This window comes from Panthera tigris, chromosome B2 (assembly GCF_018350195.1).
Source record: "Panthera tigris isolate Pti1 chromosome B2, P.tigris_Pti1_mat1.1, whole genome shotgun sequence".
NCBI classification, from domain to species: Eukaryota; Metazoa; Chordata; class Mammalia; order Carnivora; family Felidae; genus Panthera; species Panthera tigris.
The window spans coordinates 71,421,250-71,444,200 of NC_056664.1; the positions used below are offsets into that span (position 1 = coordinate 71,421,250).

Consider the following 22,951-nt stretch of genomic DNA (forward strand, 5'->3'; position numbering starts at 1 on the left):
AAGTGACATATGTCCCCTGGAAGTGACACATGTTACTTCTGCTTACCCAACGCAAGTCCCACACCCAGGGAAAAGCAGCAGGGTCAGAATGCGGAGTTAGAGCCTGATGGTTCCCACACACTCCACACCTTTCTCAGGAAATCCCTGGAGCACCTTGCTGAAGAGTGTGTTGTTTTAATTCAGCAAACAACAATCAGATTTTAAATGTACTGAGTAGGCTGTTATCTTTGCTGACAAGAGAAATTGTGTAAGGAGGGCTAGGTTCATAGAGAAGATGAAAAAAGGAGAGACAAAAGCGTAGTGAGGAGTAGATGAGTGACGTATAAGAAGAGGAGAAATAAGAGAAATGAAGGCGAGATGGCACATCAAGATAGTGAGCATCCCCCGTTCTTCCCCTGACTGGCTTTGCTACAACCTTCTATTTCTCCAGTTCTCCACTGTGGTTCACTTTTTGAGGTCCTAACTAGCTCACCTGACGAAGAAAAACCCCTAAGAAAAAGGAAGCAGCAAGGAAGAGCAGGAGGGTGTGGGAAAATCCAAGACACATGATGAGTGTGGGCTACCAAAGAAGGATAAACTGAGGGGGGGAAAGCCAGGTCAAAAAAGGAGCTAAAAAAACATGGTGGCCACCCATGTAGAGTCTACTTAAGCTGGGAGAGATGCTGCGCACGATGAAACGATACAATTTGTTATTGCGGCCCTTGAAATACCAGATATTTCCCTTGCTGCATTCCTCCTGATCATGTTTGCAAAGCTCGCACTCTTGAGATAGTGTGTGTGACCCCGGAAAGACGATTGCCGGCTGGGCATTGGTGATCTCAGAAGAAATACACTGGGCCCTTTGTGTCATGGCTTGAGGGCTGGCCTGCACTGAAATAGGGCCTGGCTGGTCACACTCCTAGGTCCAGCCTTTTCCTGCCCATCTCTAAACACGCTCTGTCCTCCCACGTCCACGCAGCCGCGGTTTCAGAGAAGAAGTTGAGCCTACTCGGTAAGGGTGGTATGACTGCATTCCAGAGAAAATCTTGCTTGTTCTGACCCATGAGAATTAGGTTTTTTTCTTTCTTAAAGTTTTAAATTTTTGCAGCTCCACAAACCTGGTGCTAAAAATATCACTTCCATGTAACCAAAGCTGCTTTCAGTAGTGCTTTGCTCCTAGACGATCAGACCATCAGGCATCTCGATTAAATGTCAGACTGTCTTTTCAATAAAAACCATGAAATCGTTTAGTTGAATCCACCGTGAGAGAGCTTCTGCATCCTCAAAGAGAGGATGTGTAATGCCCGGGAGGAGCAAGCTGCTTCCCAACGTGCTATTAAACCTTGAAATGGCAGTGGGTTTTGTTCACCTCACAGCCTCTATTTATCATTTTTTCATGCCTTGATTGTGGAACTGTTTGTTTTTTTTTTTTTAATTTACGTGAAGTAGAAACAGTTTTCTACAGAAAATCCACTCACTGTGTGTTACTAAGCAAGAAAACTTTGAGCGCTGCAAGTGGCTCAAATTCCCTTTCAGTGTTCTGTTGCTCATCTCCTCTTTCTCTGAAATGAGCACTTCCCTTTTCTTCCTCCATCTACATTCCTCGGAAGCTGTCATATTTTACACAGGGTAACCGCAAACCTAATCAGTGCCTCCATGTGGAAAAAAAGTTGTGTGTGTGGATGTTCATTCATAGATACAAAGAACAGATTGGCGATTGCCAGAAATGGAGGGTTGGGAGGTGAAATGAGTGAAGGGTGTCAAAGGCACAAATTTCTAATTATAAAATAAATAAGTTGTGGAGCACCTGGGTGGCTCATCCGGTTGAGCATCTGACTCTTGATGTCAACCCAGGTCGTGATTCCAGGGTGGTGGGGTCAAGCCCCATGTTGGGCTCTACACTGAGTATGGAGCCTGCTTAAGATTCTCTCCCCATCTCTCTCTTTCTCTCTCTCTCTGTCTCTCTTTCTCTTTCTCTCTCCCTCTGCCCCTCTCCCCCACTTGTGTGCTCTCTAAGATAAAAAAATAATAAATAAATAAATAAATAAATAAGTAAATAAGTGATGAGGATATAATATACAGCATGGTGACTATAGTTAATAATACTGTATTGTATATTTGAAAGTTGCTAAGAGAGTAGATCTTAAAAGTTCTTATCACAAGGAAGAATTATTGTCATAACTATGTATAGTGACAGAATTATTGGGGTGATCATTTCACAGTATTACAAATATCATATCATTACAACATCTGAAACTAGTATAATGTTATATGTCAATTATACCTCCATTTATAAAAGCGCTGAGCCCAGTGGGTACCCAGCTTGGAAAAACCCATTGTCTGAAGGAAGCAAAGGGCATTTTTTTCTTCTAGGATGATGCCTATCCCAGGCTACTGTCTTGGTGAGCAGAGAATGGGCTTCGTTTCAATCCCTACATGCCCCTTGGGTAGGCACCTTTGTAAAGCACACTCACTGCCCAGCTGCACGTGTCAACTCTTACAGGTTCATACATGATATGAATGGTCCACATGTGGCTTCTTATATATGCCAGACCAATCAGAGCCCTTCTGTGGAATTTTTTCCAACTAGACCGAATAGAGTCAGACTCTGTTGGTGAAAGTCAAAAGATGAATTTCATGAGGTATCAGTGACTGGGATTTCTACCATTTGAAAAAAAGCTATTGGTAGTAAGAAAGAATGATGCCAACATGCACAAAGAAATAAGAGAAAAAGAGGGCAAGCATTCAACCAGCCCTGAAGTTACTGTTTCCAGAAATGCCCGCGACCAGCAGCATCCTGCCCTTATCATGGGTGGGTGGTTTGGTTGTTCAGCCCTCCCTTGGATTCTATGAGTCAATAGACAACCCTTTTGCTTAACTTCTTTGAGCTGGGTTTGCATCATGGCAGCTTAAGGGTCATGAAAAAAATGCAACAGTACTGCAAAGAGCAGCCATATATCATGGCAGCCGATGCTTCCAAAGGTGGCTCCGTCTTGCAGAGATCAGTCTCTGACCAGCCATGGAGGAGGTAACTACAACCTAGACACAGAGAGGTGTGTGCTTGTTAAATGATTAAGAAGTGACAATTCCCTATTTCTATCTGGATGACCTTATGTAAGTCTTGAGACCTCTGTTTCTACATCTGTAAAAAGGGAATTTTAATAGTTTCCATCTCATAGATTTGTTGACAAGATTAGAGGTAACAACACGTGTAAGTATTTCGGATAGTGCCTGGCACTCGATAAAGGTTAGGTATGATTATTATTCTTTTATTATTTCCAGTGTCAGAATGGTTCTTGACATAGGATAGGCACTAGTAAGAGTTGCAATGGATAGAAAACCTCATTTTAACCCTAACTCCACAGCTAACATTCTTTGACCTTAGGTAAGATATTTTTTTGATCCTCAATCTCCTTGTATATAAATGGGAAAAATAATATTTTTTTGCAGGTTCATTGAAAGATAACATGAAATAGCGTGTATGAACAAATTTTATAAACTCTAAACTCTACCCAACTATAAAAGATGAATGATTAGAAAGATGAATCTGTTTGCTTCTTTTCAAAGATGTTAAGATACCAGTATTTTAATAACTAAAAAAGAAGTGAGATTTTGAAAACTAACATTCATTTTAGATGCAATAGGTACTATATGTTCTAAAAATAGAAACTTTTTGCTACATTAGAATCAATAAAACTATTTTTTAATGTTTGTTTATTTATTCATTTATGTATTTATTTATTTATTTATTTTGAGAGGGAGAGCAGGAGCCAGTGAGGAAGGGGCAGAGAGAGAGAGGGAGAGAGAGAGAATCCCAAGCAGGCTCCACTCCCACTGCCAGAGCCCAAAGCAAAGCCCAACAGGGGGCTTGATCTCAGGACTGTGAGATCATGACCTGACCTAAAATCAAGAGTCAGACACTTAACTGACTGAGCCACCCAGGTACCCCTCAATAAAACTATTTTAATTTTCATTTGAAAAAAATGTGTCCTTTAAACATTTGTCCTTTTCTTGAATTTGCCCACATGCAAAAATCTTGCTTTCCCTTCATGAGACACTGTTGGAGAAATTTGAGGATATTCCAAGCTCAGCCTGGGAAAATAGCAATTTTAAAATTACAAGTCAAATTTTGGCATGATGTTTAAAACATTAGCCTGCATACAACAAAAGAAGCTTCAAATCATACCATCTGTTTGTTGTTGTTGTTGTTGTTGTTTTTTGCACACTAGTATTTGATAAGTGGAGATTTAAAAAATAAAAGTGAATACAATCATCTCTGGACTGTTTCAGTGAAAGAGCAGCCTGACCAAAAAAAAAAAAAAAAATCTATTGTTTTTATAGCAAGTTTGCAGAAGATGTTCAGCAGAATAAATTCAAGTTAAAGAATAAAATTGTGTGACAAAAAATTTTGAGAATAGACAAGTTGAACACAGCACTACAACATCCCATTTCTCTTTTAATTTAGAACATCACCATCTGTCTCCATCACACACCCCTCCCCTCTTAACCTGAACATTTGCAAGGAAGGAACTAGAAGGTGGAAGGGACTAGAGAAAGCCCGGGTTTCTGACTCAGCCATTTTCAAGCATGGTCACAGATCTGCTCAGAGTAGCTCCTTGGTGATGTGGTCCCAAGGTTGCGGCAGACACTATTGACTGCCTTCCAGCAACACTTTGCTTCCTTGCTAACAAAATCTCAGTTTGTTCCAGTTCTCGATATGCCTAGCCCTGGGGAAAACTTGTGATTGGTCTGTCAACTCCTTGCTACTACAGGTGGTGGAAATGACCCAGTTCCGGCCAATGTGCTGTTAAGAGGAGTCTGCTGGGGAGCTTTGAGACAGTCTCCCATCAGACAAAGGGGGAAAGGCCCATGAGGACAACCCTTCTGTCTTTGAACACTTAGGTGAAGATAAGATGCTTGGAGCTGCTGCAGACCTTTGGGAAGGTATGATGGGAAGACAAGTCCATCAGAGACACTGACTCAGTGGCTGAGCCATGTTGAGCTGCTGACCCACTCCGGAAACTCACATCTCTGGACTTCTTGTTACCTGGGTAAAAAATGACTTTATTGGATAAAATGCTGTTAGGTGTTTTGTTACTTGTAAGGAAAATCACCCTAACTGATAATAGGGTCTTCCACAAAAAAAAATTTCACCCCCTGCTTTTCCTCCCTTCTGCCCCATAATATCCACACAAATACTAAGCTGTGCATTTAGAAGCAAAGAATGTCAGAATTGAAAGGTACTCTACATCTCCAATTAACATGATAAAGTAAGAAGTTCAGAAGTGATTCCCCTTGTTTAAAGAGTTGAGCCATGATAGGGCAAATGCCTTAGGGAAAGGAGAAACATACCTAAATCACCTGAACTTTGGTGTGAGTCACGGTTTCAAAATGATTTCCTAGGAGTAGATTTGTCTGTGGACAGAGAATATTAAACACTAGGAAAGTGTGAGGAGATTATCTTTAAGAAACAGAATCTGGAGGCTTCAAGATCAATGTCTTCTTCAGTTTTTGTATGGCCAGACCTTAAGAAAGTTTTTCCACATGTGAGATGAAGAATGCATTTTTCCAAGTTGCTTTCCAGAAATATACAATGAGAATTTCCTCCAGAAGGCATGAGGGCTCTGGCCTCACCACACCCGTGGTGTGCTAGACCCCTATCTGGTCCTTAGCAACACAGAGGTTATTAAGTTCATATAACCCTTTGAAAGAGGTTTTAAACAAACAAACAAACAAACAAACAGCTAAAATAAATACTACTAGGAGCATCAGAGACCAGTTTCCAAAGCTGCAAACATTTCTGAACTCGTGCAATCCAATTCTACAATAGCCCTGTAGATGCAACCCGACCAATCTAGTCATCTGAGTTGTTGGCTTAGAAGATTTTCCTTGAAATTTTGACAATTCTTTCTTCCATTTTTTGCCTCAAACTTTTATGAAAACAGAGATTATTTTGATCAGAGAGAATATATTCTTTTAATTTAATTATAAAAACAATACATGTTTACATGCATGCCTGTCCTCTACAGCGCACATCCCTAGCTCTGTTTAACAAGGTACGCAGATCATAGTAGGTGCTCAGTAAATATGTGTGACCTATGCCTGAAGAAATGCAGAAAACTTGCAAAAAGCATAAAAACAGAACTTTAGAGAAACTCCTTATTCTATACATTTATTTGTAGACAGTCAAATCTTGTTCCACAAATATGTGGGTTTTTTTTCATGTTTTTACTTGTCTTTGAAGAGACAGAGCATGAGTGAAGGAGGGGCAGAGAGAGGGCAGGGACAGAGGATCAGAAGCAGGCTCTGTGCTGACAGCAGCGAGAGACTGATGTAGGGCTTGAACTCACAAACTGTGAGATCGTGACTTGAGCCAGAGCTGGTCACTCAACCGACTGAACCACCCAGGTGCCCCCACAAACATTTTTTCTCTATATATTTTAAATCGTCTTATTTCTTTTTTCAATAAAGGGGAATCCTATTATAGTTGTTGTTTTCTGAAAATGCTGGTCTCTCTGGAAAATTTCGACTGTACTATCCTCTACTATTAAAAGGAACAGAAGGAATGTAAACTGCTCCCACAAGCTTACACATGTGATGGAGACAAATCTAAGTTTTCTGGCTGCCACTATAAGTTTCCCTACTCCACTAGGTAGGTCAGTCTAAGACATTTGGTAGAGTTTTATAGTTCAACTAGAACAATTTCAAAAGCTGATGTAACCAGAGTAAGTAAATAATAAATGTTCTCCTTCATTTGCTGTTACATGGGGTAAACGGAAGTCATAGCATATCTACTTTGCTCACTTGAAGAGTGATTTATGCACTGATGTTACCAACCTTGTTTCTGAGGCTGATAGCATTATACATGCAGCTCAGGAAGTAAATGAGGAGCCTGTCATTGAAACTTCCCAAAACTGTCCTCATTAGCAACATGAGTTAGCAAATACGATATTGATGCTGCTGTACCAATTCCAGCTTGGGCACACGCTATTCTAGTACATCGTCTCCTGCAGACCCTCTGTGTGGTCAGGGCAGAAACACTAGGAGGAAATCATTTAGAATTTAATTTTAAGATTCTTTGGGCAGACCATTATAAAATTTTATTGCAGCTATCAACAGGGAGCCACAAAGGGATACAACAGGACTTGAGTTCAAATTACGGTCCATTTCTGATCATGTATGCCCACATTACTTGCACCCTGGATTGTCCTTACCCTTGGCAAAATTGTCCTGGAAAAAACAGGAAAATAAGGATAGTTTGTCTTAAGTTCCAGTTTCCCCATCTAGCATTCATTCAACAAATATGTATCCTTTTAGGTGAGGGGGACCCTGCAGACCACAAAGCAGACTGCCTGTGCTCAGGGGTCTTTGTTTGTTAGGCAGGAACCATAAACAAATCAATAAGAAATACATAATATGATACTGAATAACCATAAATGCTACAATGAAGAATAAAGGAGGGTGAGGGGATGGGAGTGATATTTCAGATAGGGTTCTCAAGGGGAGAGGTGACTCTGAGCGGGAAAGCAGATAAACTGAGGAAGCAGCTGCCTAGAGGAAGCATTCCAGGCTAATGGAACAGCAAGAACAAAGGACCTGAGGCAGGTCCTCAGTTGGCATATAAGAACCAGCAAAGAAGCAGTGTGATAAGCAGAGTGAGCCAGGGGTCAGGTCTGTGAACTAGGTTCAGAGAGATAGCCAGGGACACAATCATGCAGGGCTTGGAGGTCCCAGAGAAGACTCTGGGTTGGTTCTAAACGCCAGTGATGTGACTGGAGGTTATTGCAAGACAGTGACACGATCCAATGTGCCTTTTAAAAGAATGCTCTGGCTGCAGTTTGGAGACTAGATGGAGGTGTGGGGTGCAAGGAGGAGGAGGAGGCTGAAACTAGAAATAGGAAAACCAGTTAGGGGATTATTACAGAAATCTTCCAGAGACAGGATTTCTGGTTGGGTTAGATATGGAGTGGAAACGAAAGAGAAAAATGCAGAATGACTGGTTAAAAGCCTCACCAACTGAGTAGTACTATCAGTAAAGAAAAAAAAAACAGGGGGTCAATTTTGAACATAAGTGTGAAACTATAAGAAAATCCCTCTTGATGGGGATGTGTATTGTAGATGTGCACGCTGGACCCAGCTATTACCAAAAAAATACATTAAGGGTGGAAAGGCCCAGTTAAGATGATCTCATATGCCCTTATGAGGCCTTATAGTGTGGGGTCCTCAGAGATTTGAGGGGCCGACGCCACATCTGCTATCAGAGATGGCAGAGAGGTGGGGGACACATGTACCCACCATCGTACAACAGCACAGCACCCAGAAAAGGAGATTGTTGTGAAGGAAGACAAAGTGACTGTCAGGCATTCTAGTAACCCCAGAACATCAAGATCAGTTACGTAGTCTGGGAGACCGGAAAGGAAGGCAAACCAGAGAACATCGCACGCTGGATTCTACCTTATTCATACTGAACAATGTGTGCTTTTCGCATCCTACTGTTGATGCCCTACTGAGGCTACTGAAACCATTGCTGTGGTTAGAGGCCCTGACTAAGGAGATGTTCTCGGATAACTCATGGCGAAACATTAACTTCAGCAAGGATGGACAGAAGGGCACCCCTAGAAATAGGTCCTCAGGGATGTGCTCAAGTTAAAATGAGGGGATGTTGTAGGAGGAGCAAAGAAACCGTGAACTGAAGATGAAGAATGTGTGGACCTTGATAAAGAGAGATTGGCTGCTGGTTTGGAGGGGCCAAAAGGAAGGATTGTACAAGCTGAACAGATCAGTCTTTGTCTGAAGCTGTGTCAGTGGGAAAAAAAAATTGCTGCAAAGTCAAGGCTAAGAAAAGATCTGCAATCGAGATTGATGTAGATGATGATATGGCTGCCCCGAAACAGAGGCTCTGGGGGGATGTTGAGGTAACTATGGCCCAAGATATATCATCAGCAGAATTGGGGGTAGGATCAGAAATACAGTAAACTGTTTCCAAGAATACTTTTGCAATTCTTCAATCTGTAAAGGCCAGAGAAGAATGAAATATACCTGATCCCAAATATAGTATCTGTAGATCCCATGTTGTATACCAAATAGCCTGTCTCAGCTGCCTATAACAGATATGACCAGGAGACGTTCAAAGGAAAAGAAGAAATGGAAGTCTTCCAAAATGATGTTATGGTACCTACCAGGGAAGGCCACTGAAATCTGTAACAGAGGATGACTCATCTGCCCATAAGACCCAGACTCCTGAACACAGCCAGTTCTGAGACCGGTTTCTCAAATCAGGCTTCCACCAAATGAGACAAAAGAATCTTTAGCACCCATGATCATAAATTAAGCACATACTACCTCTTTAAACACCATGCTTAATGCAAAAGACCTTCTACAGTCTCTGAATTTGTCACATAAGGTGAAAAGGAAAACAAGGCTGCCAATGAGAAAATGAAACTATGATTCCGAGTAGAAAAGAGCAGATGCAGCCAGAGGGCTGAGTTCCTTATAGAGTAGCAGTTCACTTAAGTGAACCCTTAAGCAGCCGGCCCCTTAAGCACATGCCTCAAGAGTTGGGGGCACCAGGTTGTACCATTTGTCATACAGGGTCCTGTCTGGCAGTCCAAAGATTGGCCATGGCTTTTGCCTGATGGATCACCAGTTGAAATATTTGTCAAATTTAAAGAATTTTGTCTCAACTATGATGAAATTTGTCTAGATCTAAATGTCCAGCAATAGAATGAAACAGTGTTAGAACTCAGTTATCACAGTGGCACCTGGATGGCTCAGCCGGTTAAGCGTCTGACTTCAGCTCAGGTCATAAACTCGTGGTTCGTGAGTTCAAGCTCCACGTCTGGCTCTGTGCTAACAGCTCAGAGCCTGGAACCTGCTTTGGATTTTGTGTCTCCCTCTGTCTCTGTTCCTCCCCCATTTGCACTCTGTCTCTCTCCCTCTCAAAAATAAATAAAGATTTAAAAAAACTTAAAAAAGAGAACTCAGTTATCACAAAATTTCTTTGGATAGATCAGTTTTCTTAGAGTTCTAAGAAACATTGATAGCTATGTGGTAAAACATACAGCCCACCTGAGATTCTGAATTTTCTCCTATTTCTGGAATTTGGATCAAGACACATGGATATATCTTGACCTAAAGGCTGAGTGAGGCTCAAGCTTTATGAATTTACCAAAACTTACAAATGAAGGTCACAGATTGATCTTTTAACAAGACCTTATTTAATGGTTTGAGGAGAACCCTGATTAATATACTTATGTTCTGTGGTTTTTATCTTTTCCTGTGGTGTCCTCCCAACTCCTGCGTTTCTTCTCTATTTCTTCATCTGCTAGAAGGCCCTCCTCTCCCTCCCACTCCTATGTTCAGGGAGAGACATATAGCAGAACCCCCTGCCACGCTTCCAGCTATGTGATGCTACTGCTAATCGAAGTGCAGGTTGAAAAACAAGATATTATTTGTTATTTCTCATTGTAAGTTTTGTAATTACCACGACTGCTGTTTAGAACACTTTGGAACTACCACTAGTCTGAAGCCCAACCTCTGAATGATGTGTGTCTAATCACAGAATGGAGTGGCAGTGTTGTAAATGTCACCCCACTCTACTGCTCTGATATATGCCCTCATTAAAGTTGAGGAGAAGAAATTTAAATACCAGGGTTGAGCTCCTGAGCAATCATGCCATTTCTGTTGATCACCTAATGAAAATTTATGGCATTTAACAGCAAAGAGATAAGTTTACATGGGGATACTAGCTTCCACAGCCGTGCTAACCCCATTTCCAGAAAAGGCCTTCCACCACACTTGCCCTTACAGTGTGTTTTAAGATTCTCCTAATTGCAGAAAGCACTGTAGGGCCGAGGAGAGGTTGGGGACTTTAGTTCTGCAATTTTATTACCAATGATACACATAAAATTTAGATACTGGTAAGCATCATGAGAACCCTGAAAATTGAAACGTAGAGGCCAAAGTAAAGGTAAACTTTGCTTGATCTGTTTTAGACTATGCCTATACTATTTTCCTAGGGTCCCACAGATGTGATGTTTAATAACAACTATTAAAAAAACCAAATATGGAGTATAAATATGAGCATAGAAACAGCCACACAGTGAAAAACCATTAACACCTTAAAAAGAAGCAGAGAGAGACCATGTATCACATATCTGAAGTGGGTGAGAATTATGTCATCCCCAGAATCCAATTTGTGAGAGGAAATAAATATTCCCAGGAAGCCACAGGAACTCTTTCTGGTGGGGTGATTGTGGACTGCAACAGCACCCACTGCCTGTGCTGCGCATCGCCTGGCCTTTCTGGTTTGGCGTGGGCCCGTGGGACAGGGGGTGCAGGTGGCTGACGCCACGCTGCTCTTGTTTATGCTCTTTGTTCAATAGACTGGGTCTGTGGTCTCCTTCTCGGCTGAATCTGTAGAAGTGTGGCAAGCCAACCTGGTAGTGTTGTAAGTGGCCGTGCTGCCCCTTAGTGACTGTTTGCTTCAAGGAAAGCCTGACCAACAATAGATTAAGAAAAGGAGAATGTTCAGGGCGCCTGGGTGGCTCAGTCACTTGAGCATCTGACTCTTGATTTCGTCTCTGGTCGTGATCTCACAGTTTGTTGAGTTCAAGCCCTGAGTTCGGGTCTTCACTGAGTGCAGAGCCTGCTTGGGATTCTCTTTCTCTCCCTCTCTCTCTGCCCCTCCTATTTTCTCTGTCTTTCTCTCTCTTTCAAAAGAAAGAAAAGAAAAGAAGAGAAAAAAAAGAAAAGAAAAGAAAAAAAGAAAAGAAAAGAAAAGAAAAAGTTTATTTTCCTCCACTGGACATAGGCAACTGCCACGTTAAGTCAGCAACATGTCTGTGCAAAAATTCTTCAGGCTTCTTGGCAAAAGGATGGTTAGATGCTCAACGTCGCTCCTTATCAGGGAAATACAAATCAAAACCACACTCAGATATCACCTCACACCAGTCAGAGTGGCCAAAATGAAGAAATCAGGAGACTATAGATGCTGGAGAGGATGTGGAGAAACAGGAACCCTCTTGCACTGTTGGTGGGAATGCAAATTGGTGCAGCCGCTCTGGAAAGCAGTGTGGAGGTTCCTCAGAAAATTAAAAATAGACCTACCCTATGACCCAGCAATAGCACTGCTAGGAATTTATCCAAGGGATACAGGAGTACTGATGCATAGGGGCACCTGTACCCCAATGTTTATAGCGGCACTCTCAACAATAGCCAAATTATGGAAAGAGCCTAAATGTCCATCAACTGATGAATGGATAAAGAAATTGTGGTTTATATACACAATGGAATACTACGTGGCAATGAGAAAAAATGAAATATGGCCTTTTGTAGCAACATGGATGGAACTGGAGAGTGTGATGCTAAGTGAAATAAGCCATACAGAGAAAGACAGATACCATATGGTTTCACTCTTATGTGGATCCTGAGAAACATAACAGAAACCCATGGGGGAGGGGAAGGAAAAAAAAAAAAAAAAAAAAGAGGTTAGAGTGGGAGAGAGCCAAAGCATTAGAGACTGTTAAAAACTGAGAACAAACTGAGGGTTGATGGGGGGTGGGAGGGAGGGCAGGGTGGGAGGGAGGGCAGGGTGGGTGATGGGTATTGAGGAGGGCACCTTTTGGGATGAGCACTGGGTGTTGTATGGAAACCAATTTGACAGTAAATTTCATATATTAAAAAATAAAAAAAAAATAAATAAAAAATAAAAGGAAAAAAAAAATAAAATGTGAATAATTATTGCTTCCAAGTGAAAAAAAAAAAAAGGATGGCTGCTGTGGTTCTAGGCATCACATCTGATTTCAAGGCAGGTTGAAGCAGTGAAAGCAGATCAACTATCTGCCTGGTTTTATTTTTTCAGGAAAGCAAAGCTTTCTCAAAACCTGCCCCCCCCCTTTCCTCTGTGTATTATTGACCCTAACAGGGTCACACCACCCTGGGCTTAAGGGAGACCAGATATCCAGTTTTGAAAGATAAGAACTAGATTGGTATGATTGGTCCAGACTAGACCAGATTAGTCACAATACACTCCTGAGCTGCCTCCCTGCCTCTCTGCACTGGACAGGAGTTCCATAGGGGAGACACAAAGGGAGGATAGTTTGGGTGGACAACAGTTGTGCCTGCCACTTGAACTAATGTAGCGAGTCCTAGCTTCCCAGCTCCCAAAGACCAGTCAGTAGCTGACCCCATTCTTCCCTTGCTTGCATGTCAATTGTATCTCATACTTGAACTGGCAAATGAAGAGATGGTTGGGGGTATTACGAAAACAACTTCCAGTTCTGCAGAAACCGTAAGACTAACCTAAAAAAAAAAAAAAAAAAAAAACTATTAGAGTTGTCACAATAAAGAACTTAAGATACACCAGTTTCTGAAATCCTTCTCTTTTCTTTTTTCTAGTGGTGAAATACCAGACTTAACATCAAATGCTTAGAAGAGAATGACATTAGGTGGACATCTAGAGTCTGAAGCCACCACAAACTTAACTTTGCAGAAAATCAAACATAATAAGTTTCCTTCAAGTAAGAGTACTATATCCTCTCTTAAGAAATAGTTGGGATTATTACTTGTATTTTGGCAAATTGGTACAAGGAAAGGCAACCCATCTGGTCTGGAGAGGAAAGAGTTTTCCAAATGCTAACATTGGACCTACTCCCTCAGGAGCTAGGGTACAGGTATATAAGCCTTGCATTCTCTTTCACCTGTCAAACCCCTACAGATCCCTCAAGACCATGCTTACCAATAACTTTCTTTACAAGATCTTTCATAGAATTCTCAAAGCTAGTAAAACCATCTGTAGTCTTACAGCCCTTTTTCATATTTCTGATTTAACTCTTACCACTGACACACTGGAATTATTTACTTAGCCCTGACTCACCAACTAGGTTAGGAACTTATCCAGGGGAGTAGTTTTGTTCCAAACACTTCGCACAAATTGGGAAGCACAGCAGTAAGTTCTCAACATATTTTTACTGAATAAAATTACAAACTTGAATAATTAACAACCTACGACATTGAAGTCCCATATCTTCATTGAAACTCTCAAAAAATTAAAAATGCATTCATGGTCTCCAAAAAGAGATTAGCAAAGTAAAAAGCAAATGCAAACCAAGAAAAATATTTGCAACTCCTATCGTGTAAAAATGGTTTATTTTTCTAACATTAAAAACTCCTAAAAAAATTGAGATGAAAAAGATCAACAAGACAAAACATAACCAGGCAAGGATATGGACAGACAGATCACGTAAAAAGAAGTATACAGGAAACCTTAGGGGAGCTTGGGGGGCCCAGTCGGTCGAGCATCCAACTCTTGATTTGGGCTCAGGTCATGATGTCACTGTTCACGTCGTGAGATGGAGCCCACAAGGAGAATCCCTGCATGGGATTCTCTCTCTCCCTCTCTCTCTGCCCCTCCCCTGCTCCCAACATGAGTACCTGCACGTGCACCCTCTCTCGCTCTCTCAAAATAAATAAATTTTTAAAAAATGATAAAGGAAACCTTAAACCAATGTAAAGATGTTCAATATTATTCATAACTTTTTAAATGCTAATGAAAACTATACTGGGATGCCATCCTCACCCATCATACTGGCAAACATTCAGAAGTTCAACAATACCCTCTCTGTTAGTAAAGCTGTAGGGAAATAGGCATTTCTGGTAGAATGCAAATGGCACGGTCCCTAGAAGGGCCATGTGGTGGTAACTATGCAACATTAGAAATGTTTCCTCACTCTAACCCAGATCTCATACTTCTGGAAACTGATCCTACAGAAGTGCCTGCACAGCTACAAGGTGGCATATGCACAAGTGCTATGTTGTGGTATTGACTGTAAGAGCATAAGAAGAGAAGCAGCCCGTTTCCATAAATGGAGGATTGGTGACGTCAACCATGGAACGTCTCACAACAGAATCCATACAGCTGGGAAAGAGTGAGGTTCCCTTCTCTGTTGTGCTGGAGGAAGGCATCCAGGACAGATGGTTGAGTGGAAAGGCAAAATTCACAATAGTGAACACACTGGGATGCCTGTGGTGTCATAAAAGGGAGGGTAAATTTATTTTTGTTTATTTTTTTAAATGTTTACTTTTGAGACAGAAAGAGAGAGTGTGTGTGCACATGAATGGGGGAGGGGCACAGAAAATGAGAGAGAAAGAAAGAGAGAGAGAGAGAGAGAGAGAGAATCCCAAGCAGGTTCAGTTCTGCACTATCAGGACAGAGCCCAACGTGAGGCTCGATCCTACAAGCTGTGAGATCATGACCAGAGCTGAAATCAAGAGTCAGACACTCAACTGAGTGAGCCACTTAGGCACCCTGTTTTATTTTTGTTTATAATTGCATAAAGTACTGAAGGTGTATACTTCGAGGGGAGGGAGGAGATCAGAGAACAGGGCGGGTACAGTGGAAGCAGAACTTCTCATCGCATGCCATTCTCATTTTTAAAACCTGTGAATTATTACTTATTCCAAAAATTAAGTCATAATTTTAAAATCTTACATTTTGCACACAGGTTTTGGAGCCAGATTCTATGTCTTTTTATCTCTGCCTCACCTCTTACTACATCAGTGAATTTGGGTAAGCTTCTTAACCTCTCTGAAGAAGATTTTGAGGAGTTGATAAATGCAAAGAAACAAAGCCTAAAACAGAGTAAGTTTTGTGTAAGTTTTGGCTGTTATTAATACTGTATTTAATAATAATAATGTTGAAGAACTCTGGGTAATGCTTTTGTGATAAGATTTCCGGAATGTTCCTAATATTCCCGTGTGACAATGGAGTACTACGTGGCAATGAGAAAGAATGAAATATGGCCCTTTGTAGCAACGTGGATGGAACTGGAGAGTGTTATGCTAAGTGAAATAAGCCATACAGAGAAAGACAGATACCATATGTTTTCACTCTTATGTGGATCCTGAGAAACTTAACAGGAACCCATGGGGGAGCGGAAGGAAAAAAAAGAAAAAAAAAGAGGTTAGAGTGGGAGAGAGCCAAAGCATAAGAGACCCTTAAAAACTGAGAACAAACTGACGGCTGATGGGGGATGGGGGGGGGTGATGGGTATTGAGGAGGGCACCTTTTGGGATGAGCACTGGGTGTTGTATGGAAACCAATTTGACAATTAATTTCATATAATAAAAAAAAATATTCCCGTGTGATAGGTATACTCTGTTTCTCTTTTCAAAGATAATAAAATGAATGCCAGGAGAAATAGTGATTAATCCAAGAGGGCACTGAGTCAGAGCCAAGTACCAATGCAGGAGCTGACACCTGGGTACTGCCATCTCGTTCCACGTCACACATATGGGAACAGTATGAGACCAGTGCATTGATTTCTATTCCTTTCTACCAAGTCAGAGAATATAATACGTCTGATTTTGAGGTATTAGGAATGTGCAAACCGTTTCAAGATGAGCAAGACATCTGCAAAACACAGCCCCTGAAAGTAACTGCTACAATTCTTGATGAAATCTTCCTACTAATTTTCTAGTTGCCCAGAAAACAGGGGTTACCACGAGGCTGGGAGTTTCTAAGGAGAAACTTTAACTACAGGCAACAGGTTCAGCTGTAATGCTTGTGTTTACAGTGCTGAACATGCCCACCCTCTGATTGTCTATTTTTAAAAATAAGAATTGCTAATGCCAAAATGATAGAATTAGCTGGGCACTGTCAGATCATTTGTCAGTCCCCTTTGGATGGCTCAGTTTGCCTTCTTCTGTGGAAAATGAATATCTACATGACATTTTGCTATTTGAATTATCAGATATATCAGATAACACCGATTCAAAACAGTACAAAGAAACATTTCAGGTTTTCTTTCTAATCAAAAAACGAAGCCTAACACATGGTGAAGAAATTGTGCCCCCTGCTGATTTAATTTGATATCAATGTCATAATCTTAAAAAAAATTTTTTTGAAACCTCCAGGACTGCAGGAAAATGCTTGTGTCTTCAAGGTCAGTAATTTTAGTGTCCTCTCGGATTCTAAGGCAGCCTCTGTCAGCAATTAAGAGCTCTTTGCTTGATATCGACCTTGGAGAAAAAGGAATCAAAAGAGGAATACTTCCTTTTGTGAGCCATATAAGAACCTTCTCAGTATTCCTCATACCTTTGTCGCCTCTGAATGGGAGAAGCAGGCAAGACAAAAAGCTTAGGGAGACGTGTGGGCTGATGGTGAGCACAGCCCCTTGTGATTACTTTCACTTTTATTAGGACACAAAGGACGTTAGAACTCCGTTTCAACTATCAGGAGAAATAAAAATGCTCCTTGTGATTGATTGAGTTTATTCAGTCTGAGAATACTATCATTGCCGTGAATAGCAATCATGATCATACATTCAAGGCGACTGGAAGTCATTCTTTTAATTTGGTATGAACGACCTCTTCAGATTCTAAATGTGTCCTTTGAAAGGGCTCCAGCCCTGGACAAAATAGTGAACTATAAACGTAGCAACTGCAGCCCAACCCTCCCCTCTTCTGGGATCCTCATATTTGTCTTGATGTCTTGGGCCCTTCCTTGCCTATTACCTTTCAACCTGAACTTTCGATCTATTTCCTTTTCTGGTCTGGTACTAATTTCCAAAAGTGGCCAAGCAATCCTTCAGGAAGTTTTCATTGACAGAGCTTATACTCTTCTCTGCAATGAACGGAATGTTTATGGCCTCCCCAAATCCATAGGATGAAGCCCTAACCCCACTGCTATGGTATTTGGAGGTGAGGCCTTTGGAAGTTTAATCAGGTTTAGATAAGATCATGAGAAGGGAGATCACATGATGTGACTGACGGCTTTACAAGGGCACATGGAGAACAGAAAGCTTTCCCTCCACCATTTTAGGATACAGTAGGGTGGCCTTCTGCAAATCAGGGAGAAGGTCCTCACCAAGAACCCAACCATTCTGTCACTCTGATCTTGGATTTCCAGCCTCCTGAACTGTAAGAAATAATTGACTATGGTTTGAACCCCTGCCCCCCCCCGGTACTATTTTGTTATGGCGGCCTGAGCTAAGACATTCTCTCAAAGGAACACATCTTTAGGAGAAAGTCCTGAACTTAGAAAGGAGTTCAATGGCGCATCCACCCTTGGAGAAGACAATGCAGGAGGTGTTTGGAGTAGAGGGCAGCTCCTCATGCCTCTCCCAGCAGAGGCCATGGGCCACATCACTGCTTTTCTGCAACTGTGAAGAAAGCAACATTTTCCAGTCCAAAGGATGTAAAATTTTGTTCTAGATTCAAGTAACACGTAAGTAGGAAAAATTGTCTCCCTCCCCCCGCCCCCATCCCTTAGAAGGACTTTCAGTCTTCCCAGGGTCCCTTTGTTCTTTAATTATGGTTGCCAGATTTAGCGAAGAAAAAGTACAGGACACTCAGTTAAATCTCCATTTAAGACAATAATTTATCATTTACATTTATTGTTTATCTGAAATTCAAATTTAACTGGAGTCCAGCATTTCATGTGGCGACCCATCTTTGATTTCACTGCTTTGTTTTCCAGGGCATTCTAAATCCCCCCTGAGCTACTACTAAGCCAGAAGGGGAAGGAGGCCCAGGTCACCGCCGCCGCTGTGTCAGGCGCTGGCTCCCTCTAGCGGCCGTCAGGGACCTCTCACCCGCCGAGGAGGTGCCCTCTGAGCAGCGGCTACCCTGCGCCGGGGCCTGGGAGAAGCTCAGACACCACACCCTCAGGGGCTTTCTCCAAGCAGTGGGGAAAGCGCCCAAGTTCAAAGCGGGCTAAACTTAGATCCATTACACACCACCCCCCACCACCCGGGCTACAGGAAAGTAGCCCTGTTCCCATTAGCAAAAATGGAGTTTCTTTTGTTTCCATTCAAAGTACAATAGAAAAATCTCTCTAGAACAACCTAAGCTGTTGGTTAATGTCTAACCCAGCGCTGCACTCCATCACTAATGACCGACTGATAGCTGTCACTGCGTCCTGAAGGGAAGTCTAAGGCCTTCTCCCCACTAACCCCAAATGCTTTATCAGGAGTATTTATTGAGACAGCAAGCTCCAAGAAGGTGGAGACACTTAACCGGTCTTCTGTAATGTGCCTAACACCCAGTAAATATGTTTCATTGAAATATGTTTCACATTGTAGCACACTAGTGGCTTTGAATTAAAAGTAAAGAAGAAACCCATTCTTATCCTCAGATAATGACTACTTCATGAGGAGAGGGGGTGGTAGCTGAAGTACTTAACTCTCAGCAATGACTGTGGAATTGGGTCTCGGAATTCCACTTCCGCTCCTGCTCTTACCATAGTGGACTTACCTCACTTACCATTGGCTGAAGTGAGGGGTTTAGAAAGAAGTGTGAGATTGTTTTACAGTACACGACTCACAATGTAAGTGAAACGTCTATGATAGTGGAATGGAGCCTGAGCATGGGTTCTAGAATCCAGAGGTGACTCCCAGATTCACATTTTGAGTTCCTTGAAGGACAGACAGTTCCTTCAGTAGAGGTGTTCCATGGTTGCTTGTTGAATGAATGAATGAATGAATGAATGAAACTATCACAGCTGTCTCCACACCAAAATTTACCTATCATGAAACATACTCACTGACATTATTGGGATTAAGGCAAGGCAAGTAGAGACTTTAATGACCAACTTTGGTGTTAGGAGCTATGCCCCCCCTCCCATCAGTGGCAGTACTAAGGATGATTAGGGGCAAGGGTGGACTTTAGTCTCCCTCAGTCTCCCTCAAGCACAGAGGGCGAGAATCTAAGCAAAAGCAAACATCTTGCTTTGCATTTTCAAGGCAAATTGCCAAGAAGTTGCCCCTTTTAACCAGATTGTCTCTTTTTTTGTGTGTGTGATCAAATATTCTATACTTTATTTGCATGATGTGAAGAGCACACAACTGTATTGTCCATTGTATAAACAATAACTGCACCACCAACAACAACAAAAATAAACGCTGTGCTAACAACCTTCCTCGATGTTAACCAGATTGTCTCTTAACACCTACTACACAGATATGCTGGCCCTCCATCCCCTTGTACACCTGTCTTAGCCCTGATCTGTCATCTCACACACTAGGGTGGTAGGTATTTGCACAGGAAATTGAGACATCAGGTACTCACCCATTTTTAAATTACTCATAAAGAAGGAAATAATAATATGCATCTAATGTGTGGCAGGTACCATCTCTTGTTACCTTATGTGATCTTCATGGTGTGTTAGCACAGACTGCTACAACAAAACATCATGGACTGGTGGCTTAAACAGTGGACATTTATTTCTCATAGTTCTGGAAGCTGGAAGTCTGAGGTCAGGGTGCCATCATGGTTGGGTCCTTGGTGAGGGTCTTTCTCCTGGACCAGGAGAGAGAAAGAGCTTAGTCACCTGGTTAGGCTTACGATTAGAACCAGAAAAGAACAGTTTTAAGTCCTTTAACTAAATGTCCCCCTCTTTCCTCTTACCACATTTTGTTTTTCCAAATAACTTAATTCTTGGGCTACTCAATGGTTCCCTCCTTGGCTATTTGCACTGTTCATACTCTTAGATAATTACTATTTCCTTCTTTAAGTCATCACCCACAGTACATACATTTCATTATCATTATCTTATCTTGGTGTAAGAAACACACCTAAACATACCTATGGACTTCCCTTTGAAGATAATATCATAACAGTAATAATTTGTCTCTCTTTTAATTGAATAAGTTACTTAGAAAATGATTTCTATACCTTATTTCTACTTGTTTCCTTGTAAAACCTCTGTCTACATTGCTGACATGTCACCTGCTCAAATATCTAAGATTAAATCTACTGGGTGGGCAGGCAAGTAGTTGATATATGATTAACAGGCAATTCTCTTTCAGGAAACTCAAGGTTGTGTAAGTACACCTGATTCATACCTCTGCAACTGCAGTGTGTAATAATAGAGCAACAACAAAGAGCGGCGATGATGACAGCCCAGCCATGGCAACTGGTTCTCTAGCTCCATAAGCCAACAGGGAAATTATGGCCTGGTGAAACAAACAGCTCCCAAAATCATTCCAGAAATTCCAGGGGGTGATGGGATTTTCTTCTCATGCTTGCAGTGAAGAGACTATGTTGTTTAATTGATGCTTTTCTTCACACTTGTTCCATTGTTTCTATAGTTGCTTATAAGGCTCTTCACTCTCATTCAATTCGATCTCTGCTCAACAAAGATGTCTTAAGCCTCTTTCACATGCTAGGCACTGAGCTCAGAGCTGGGAATGCAGCCATAGGTATCATCAAGTGGACACAGACACTTGTCTCTTCTGTTATATTCTTCTATTCACTTAATCAGGTTCATCTATCTTTAAATATTTTTTAATATTTATTTTTTTTAAGTTCATTTACTTTGAGACAGAGGGAGAGAGAGCAGGAGAGGGGCAGAGAGAGAGAGAGAGAGAGAGAGAATCTCAAGCAGGTTCTGCACTGTCAGCACAGAGCCTGACACGGGGCTCGAACTCACAAACTGCGAGATCATCACCTGAGCCGAAATCAAGAGTCATATACTTAACAGACTGGGCCACCCAGGCGCCCCTATCTCTAAATATTTTGATAATGAGTCAAACTATAAGAGTATGAGGCTAAAATCATGGGCGCTAGTCAGAGAGACTTGAATATGAGACTTAACCTTGTCATTGCTACCTGTGTGTTCACGGACATGCATGTACTACTGAGCCTTCATATTCCCATTTGCAAAACAGAGATCACATCAGTGCCTTCTCCCCAGGGTAGGTGTGAGGATTAGATGAGACACTACTTATAAAAGTACTTGTTCCAGTGCCTTAAATTACGCAAGTACACAGTAAGAGGAAGCTCTTATCACTTCATAATATGATTTTCCCAGGCATGTATACACAGATTCGACTGGTTTTCTGCCAGAAGGTGAGGGCTTCCTGGAACCATAAGCTGGACTAAGCTTAAGAAAAGATTTCAATAAGGGATGAAAATGATGTGTGACTCATTTCATAAATGGCCTGTGGTTGAATAGTGAACCAGGGGAATGTTCAAGTTCAGATTTCTCCTGGCAAGTGAAATTAATAGAACAAGAACTAGAGCTGTGGTCTAGAGTTCCCTCCATCCAGCATGACATTTCCTCAGATTTATTCCAGAGAAAACAAATCCTGGGAGAGGCTGTCAAGCACTGGTTCTCTGGTCAAACACCTTTGGAAAATGCTATATAACATATATTGTGCCTTATATATTGGGAAGGCACATTAGTGCATTAAAGATTCAAATACTAGCAGAAAAAAACATTTAAGGTTTCTATCATTTTCCAAATTCATATCTGTATAGAATTCTTTTTTTTTAATAGCATCAATTAGCATCTCAAGAAACATACTTTGGGAAATGTTGCTAAAAGAAGCTGAAATGAATTTACCTCACAGTCATCAAGCGATGAAAAAGATGTATACTTGGGAAACAGGGAAATTCTTTTTCTGACCTCGACCCTTATTGGTAGCATAATCTTGATTTCTCCATATATCAAATGAAATGATAACACATCCTCCTCAGATAGCCATAGATAGAAGATTCATTATGAAAATGCATGTAAGGGAGGAATAGAAGTTGCCAAATAAAAGTTAATATTGTTACAGTGTGCATGCTATCTTTTACCAGAATAAACACCAGGAAGCATTTCTTAGGAGTGAAGCCTTTTGACAGTAGATGGCTGGGAGGAGGTTGGCGTGTGTTCAGGACATAGCTATTAACTAAAGCATCAGGTAAGTGTCAGAAAGGAGTAGGAATTGATCAGGAGACGATGGACAAAAGAAGGAAGATAATTCAGTGCTGGCATGCTGAGACCACCGGCAGAAATGATGAAAAAACAAAACAAAACAAAACAAAAACCCAGAGTGGTAGAGAGGCAAAGTTAGACTTTTTTATAGAGTGCCAATTTTGAGGCCAACAAACCACCGAGTTTCATCTCTCTGATCTTAGAAAAGTGATCAGAGCTTGAAAAACTGGGGAATCTTTAGCACATTATTTTTTTATTAAAAAAATTTTA

At 41.4% G+C, this 22,951-nt stretch overlaps 1 pseudogene; it reads left to right on the plus strand.

Annotated features, from left to right (window-relative positions):
* Positions 1-18,146, plus strand: part of LOC122238848 — a 58,877-nt pseudogene extending 40,731 nt beyond the window's left edge.
* The last annotated feature ends 4,805 nt before the right edge of the window (positions 18,147-22,951 follow it).